This window comes from Dipteris shenzhenensis, chromosome 19 (genome assembly GCF_047967505.1).
Source record: "Dipteris shenzhenensis isolate YYH24624 ecotype China chromosome 19, Dip_SZ_1.0, whole genome shotgun sequence".
NCBI classification, from domain to species: Eukaryota; Viridiplantae; Streptophyta; class Polypodiopsida; order Gleicheniales; family Dipteridaceae; genus Dipteris; species Dipteris shenzhenensis.
In genome coordinates this window covers 24,426,561-24,433,701 of record NC_141614.1, presented here as the reverse complement: position 1 = coordinate 24,433,701, position 7,141 = coordinate 24,426,561, and positions in this window count along the sequence as shown.

The window sequence follows — 7,141 nt, the reverse complement described above, 5'->3', positions numbered from 1 at the left end:
GACTCGTTTCTTTACAAATGTAGCAGCATCAGGATAGGGTCCGAACCACACCCGTTGATGCAAAAAACCACCACCAGAGAACGCAACACGCGCGGAATCTAAAATCACTTGGCTCCTATCCCACCTAACACATGCCTTGCGGAGACCAGTATCCTTCCTATGAGGAGATGAAACAAAAAGCACTCTTCCCAGAGATGACGCAATCCGCTCAATTGCCCCCCCAGCTAAGAAGGTAGCCTAGGGAAGTCAACCCGAACACGACACTCGTGGTAAAGGAACTCCTCCACACTAAACGACGGGCTCCATGGCACGACCAAAACCATCGATTCTTCAAACACCAAGGAACTTGATGCCAAAAGGTTACGAACTTCCTATGAGATGCAACGTACAAGGAAGAACCCTTTGCCAACAAAAACGTGCAGAGAACTGCAAAGCAAGGATATCACACTCCGAAAGAAGAAACTGATTAAGCTTTCCCAAAATAGGAACCCTTCTAGTGAAACCGGCTTGACCATGTCAATGGAGATTCCACACTCAACAGTATGCACTCGAGACTCTACCATTCTCCAATAACCCTCTATTTCCCTAGCTTTCCAATCTAACACTTGCTTCACCAACTCTTCGACCTCTGAAATAGATAAAGGAGTAAAGCCACCTTTGGGGACTTTAGCTATACGACTGGACCCCCTCAGCCTACACCGACCAGCTGTCCGATCTCTTCATTTCCATAATGGGAAAAGTGCATTGGGAGTTTGACCGGCATAAATTACCAACTGGCCGCGACAACTGCCAGTTAACTGACAGCAAACGCGGTAGACCACAATAACTCCACGACAGTTAACTGATAGCAGCGAAGGCAGTAAACACTTGCATGCATCACCGTCGGATCAAAACATGATCTGACGGCGCGCCTTTTAGCAGCCGTTAGATCCACATCCACGATTGCCACATTAGCACGCGCTCCAACCTGACACGCTGCCTCAACCGCATCTAGAAAAATACAATTGAACTTTCAAAAAATGCAATTGATGATATGGTCCTTGAGGGGTCCCCTCTAGGGGCAAGGGCCATATCGACATGCATTATAAAATATGCAGGATGCCACTAGACAGAAATGGCATGTCGATATGGCCCTTGCCCCTAGAGGGGAACCCTCAAGGGCCATATCGTCAATTGCATTTTGCTTGGTTGCACAATGGAATACATATTCCTTGGTACACAAATATATAACTCCAAGAACTAGCATAGTGGTTGTCATAGATCTGCTTCTATTTGCCAGTGCTCTGGTCATCATAGACCTCCTCCTGTAATACATAAAAATAGGTAACAAAGATATAACTCCAAGAACCAGCGTGGTGGTCTCTCTAAGAGAACCTTGAATTTTGGGCAATGACAGGTTGTCAAGCCAGAGACTACATTGAGGCAATGCTCAGAATGATAGATTGTGTCTCATTATTATGCTAAGAACCAACACAGTGGTCTCTTTAAGCCAACGTATGATTTGCATGGGCTGCGTGCAAAGATGCATCAAAAGGCTGCATGATGATAGGTAGTCAGTCTAGAGACTACACATCACCACTGCCGCCAAATCGACCAACAACGACGCGACACGTGTCCATCTGCCTCCTGTCCAACAACGACGCGACCAAAAATTGGCATTGGTCATTGCAGGTGCATATTTTGGTTTGTAGAGGAACTCGGTCAAATTGCTCACTTTGGTTTGTAGAGGAGATTTGTGCACCACATCATGCTATCACCTTGAAGCATGCATCTTTTACTGTAGCTCACTCTCTAGTGTAGAGAAGCACCAAATGTTCTTCTCTTTTTTAGCTTAGACCTATTCTACCATGCCAATAGGCTATTCCTATAATGAAACCATACTCTTAGAAACCATGAACAATGTATTGCCACTGTTTCTTTGTGGATGTCACCATTTCCTACTATGAATCCAAACCTACTACTGTTATTGGTCACTCTCTCCATCTTTCTGACCAGCGTCTGAGAAACATTGCCGACGGGGATGTAAAGAATAAGGGAGAGAGATAGGAGACTCAAGTTCAGCTTTCTTCACAACACACAAAAGAGAGAGGACACAAGGTTGGAGGGTGAAGCCTTTCTTCACTTTTGCACACAACAACAACACAATACAAGAGGGAAATACCCTATATGTCAAACCTAGAATACGTGGTTCATATGTGAACCCAAACCAAAAACATACGTGGTAGTCTAACTACACCACGAGTACAACTAACATAGGCGGTGACATAAATGATAGTCATCCAGGAGATATATCGGAGGTAGAGCTTGATATCTCAACACTCCCCCTCAAGCTCAAATCCATCTCACGTACACCAAGCAAGCTCCTAAATCTGCGAAGCTTCTCGGTACCCAATGCCTTCGTAAAAATATCAGCCACCTGCTCCTCAGTGCTGACATAGACAAGATCAATCTCACCAGCTAGAACCTTCTCTCTCACAAAGTGATAATGCACCTCAATGTGCTTCGTTCTAGCATGATAAACTGGGTTATTAGCAAGCATGATGCTGCTAATGTTGTCACAATGAATGACAACTGCTGCATGAATTGACTGTCCCATATCTGCAAGTAGCTTCCGTAACCAAGCTACCTCACATGCAGCCATTGTTGCACCCCTGTACTCAGCCTCTGTGCTCGACAAGGCAACTGTTGGCTCCTTCTTGCTGCTCCAACTGATGGCACCACTCCCAAGGGAAAACATAAAACCACTAGTAGATCTCCTGTTTGAGACACTACCAGCCCAGTCAGCATCTATGTATCCATGTACCTGTAATGCACACCCAGCTTCATAAAACAGTCCATAATGCAATGTGGACTTCACATACCGCAGTATGCGCCTAGCCGCATCCAAATGTGGCTTCCTCGGTGCCTGCATAAACTGACTCACCAGCCCCACAGCATAGCTCAAATCTGGTCTGGTTATAGTCATGTAAATCAAGCTACCTACTATGCGCCTGTACATAGTAATATCTTCAAGAAGCTCACCTGTCTCTGCATTGAGCTTCACATTCTGCTCCAATGGAACAGAGATAGGCTTACAGCCTGTCATCCCATATTTGGACAGCATGTCCAAACCGTATTGCCTTTGCAACAGCCATATCCCACTCGGGGATCTAATAACCTCAATGCCCAAGAAGTAACGCAGCTCTCCCAAATCCTTCATCTCAAATTTCTGCTTCAACAGCAGCTTCACTTCATTAATGTCTGCATCACTATCACCTGTAATAATCAAGTCATCAACATAGATGACTACAAGCACAATCCCTCTGTTTGTCCTTTTCACATAAAGTGAAAAATCTGAATTGGAAATCTGAAATCCAATAGTGACAAGATATTGCCCTATCTTGTCTGACCATGCCCTCGGCGCTTGTTTTAAGCCATACAAGGCTTTGCGCAACCTGCATACAAAATCGGGGTGTGAATTATCCTCATAACCTTCTAGCTGCATCATATATACCTCTTCCTGCAAATCACCATGCAAGAAGGCATTTTTCACATCCATCTGATGCAAAGACCATCCCTTTGCAGCAGCCATAGCAATTACTGCTCTCACGGTTGCCATCCTTGCAACTGGGCTGAAAGTTTCCTCATAGTCAATTCCATATGTCTGCGCAAAACCTTTGGCAACCAATCTTGCCTTGTACCTGCTAACAAACCCATCAGCATTGTGCTTTACTTTGTAAACCCACTTGCAGCCAATAGCCTTCTTATCATGAGGCAAAGGCATCAAATCCCAAGTGTGGTTTGCATCCAAGGCAGCCATCTCTTCATCCATAGCTGCTTCCCAATTTTTATGCCCTGCTGCATCCTCAAAACATGTGGGCTCTGGCTCCTCTAGAACCTTGACCATATAAGCATAGTGATGTGCTGTATACCCATCATATCTCAGCCTGTCAACTGGATACTTAATACGAGTGGACCTCCGTACAGCTGGATCAGTTGCAGGAGTCTTTAAATCATGCCTGCTTTTCCTTGCACCAGGTGTAACAACAGAAGGAATCCCAAGTTCCTCATCAAGGCTCATTTCAGAGCCACTTGACTCTCCATCAACATGAGAGCTACCAGCAGACACATCAAACACTGGAGCATGGTCCACTTTTTCTTTTCCCTTATGTGATACCTGCACAACACTATCAGGATTGCCATGTGACGATTCACTAGATCTCAATCTCCCTGTCCATGCATTAGATCCACTAGTAGAGGACTCTCTGGGTCCACTCAAGGCTTGAGATTGCTGCTCTGCATTTATTGCAGCATTCCCATTTCCTGCATCTGCATCTCCTACCATAACAGTTGGTGCATACCAGCTGCTCATTTCATCAAAAACAACATCTCTGCTCACTTGCATTTTGCGGGTGGAAGGGTTATAACAGCGATACCCTTTCTGGTGCAGAGCATATCCAATAAAGATGCATTTTTTTGCCTTTGGATCCAGCTTTGTTCTCTTCTCATCAGGAACATGAACATAAGCTATGCAACCAAATACTTTCAAGTGAGAAATATCTGGTTTTTGGCCTGTATACATTTCTTCAGGCATCATGCCATGGACAGTTGCAGTGGGGGTTCTGTTCATAATATAAACAGCAGTTGCTACTGCTTCAGCCCAAAAATAATCAGGCATGTTTTTCTCATTTAGGATCGCCCGTCCTACTTCTGCAATATGCCTGTTCTTCCTTTCTGCAACCCCATTCTGCTGAGGGGTAGACCTGCATGAGTACTTCCTTTGAATTCCCTGTTCTTTCAGATATTCACAAAATTCTTCTGAAAAGTACTCTCCCCCTCCATCAGATCTTAGCACTTTAATATGCACACCTTTCTCTTTTTCAACCATGGCCTTAAAAGCCTTGAAATGGCTGAACACTTCACTTTTGTGCTTCATAAAATAAATCCACACCTTCCTAGTGTAGTCATCAATAAACGTCACATAATAATGGCATCCACCAATAGAAGCAGCTTTGGTTGTCCAAACATCTGAATGGATCACTTCCAAAGGTCTTCTGCTCACCTTAGCATTTTTGGGAAATGCATGTCTGGCCTGCTTACCCATTTGGCATGCTTCACATACCTTTTGCATTCCCTCAACTCTGAATTTAGGCAAACCTGCAACAATGTTTTTCGTTTGCATAGATTTCAGCCTTTGTATATTCACGTGCCCAATGCGCTTGTGCCATATCTCAATATCTGCAATGACACCTCTCCCATGCGCAAACATAGCAGCTTTCACCTCAGGCATATCAACATCCAAGGTGAACATTCTGCCATTTTTGTTGCCTTTCGCAACCAAGCGGCACTTATTTTTCAAGTCCTCAACGAAGCATCCATCAGGATTAAATCTAACCTGCAAACCTTGCTCAACCATCTGGCCACCTGAAACCAGGTTCTTAGTGATTTTTGGAACATGAAGTACATCTGCTAAGTACTTTGTTTTGCCATCCTGCATAGCCAATGGCACTTTACCAACCTGCGTAATTGGGTGCGCAGTATCATCACCTGTTTCAACATAACCTGGCTTATCCAAATTTCTAACATCATGAAACCACTCACCATGACTGGTCATGTGGTTAGAGGCACCTGAATCAACATACCAAACATCATTGCAAGCTGCAGCATCTCCTGACATGGAGTTAACCATATGCTGCATCACAAAAAGGTGCTCATTTCTGTCGTCACCATGCCCACTTGATGATGCATAGTTGCTTTGCTGCAACTTCCCACTTTTGATGTCATTCTGCTTTTTATAGCATGTATTCTCCTTGTGTCTAGGCTTTCCACAATAATAGCATTCTGTGCTGCTATTTACTTGCTGGTTCCTTTGCCATGAACCACGGCCTCTTTGGCTCCCCCTGCCTCTAGAACTACCACGTCCTCCTCCATAGGACTGGTTTTCCTGTTGTTGCTGTTGGTTCTGATTTCCTGCACGGCCACCAAAACGGCCTCTTCCTCTACCCCTGCCTCTACCTGTATTCAAGTAGAAAGCAGTCTCTTGAGAAGTTGAGGTGGCTGGACCACCATTCCTTTGCTCTTCACTCAGCAAGAGAGCAATAAGTTCCTGAAAATCAGGAAATGTTTCACGGACTCCAATGGATGTCCGAAACTGTGCATAATCTTTCCCAAGACCATTCAAGGTCACGGACACTAAGTCCTCATCATCAACGGGTGCTCCAATGGAGGCAAGAGAATCTGCAAGGCCTTTCACCTTCAAGGAATACTCATTTATATTCAGATTTTTCCTTTGCACATTGTGTAACTCCTGCTTTAGCTGCATCTTTCGTGCTTTGGTATTTGTGCTATACAGCTTCACCAATGTATCCCATGCCTCCTTAGGCGTCTCTACATCCTGTATATGCACAATCATAGAATCTGAAATGCTAACAGACAGCCAATACAAGCATTTTCTGGCTTTTTCATGCCATTCTTTAAAGGCCTTCAATTCAGCAGGAGTGGGAGCAGCACCCAAAACTGGTTCTGTAGTTTCACCACTGATGTACTCCCAAACTCCCTTTCCCATGAGGAAGTTTGTCATCCTGAACTTCCATGCTTGGAAGTTGTTCTTGTCAAGCTTCTCACTGACAATGGTAGACAGATTCTCAGACATTTTACAAATCACGAATTGCAACAGCAACCTGTAAACACAGCAAATGCCTCACAAGGGCAAATAGCAAAACTTATGCAAAAAGCCTCACAGGGGCAGATCTGCAACACTGACAAAAGTGGTATTTCACCACACAGTCACTTCCTAGTGACGATTTTGCATCAACAGGCAACATGCATGAGTCTGCAACTCCCAATATCTCTGCACACAGGCATACGATGCAATTTCTGTGGCACCTCTCCACCGACTAGCCGCGCAGTGGTCGCACAGCGAAAAACAGGGCCTTTTTCTGAGTGCCTGCGAAGAACTTTCGCCTTCAAAACGGGCCTCAAAACGGCCTCAAATCATATACTGCGCTCTCGCCACACCGCGAAGGGCCTCTCAATCTGAAACAGTGCACTCCTGCACTTCTGGCTGTGCTACCTGCAGAGATTTGCTCCCAAACTCGAAATAGGAAAGCAACACTGGTCCTCTTACCAGGACACCACAAACTTGGCTTGCTTTCTTGAGCTC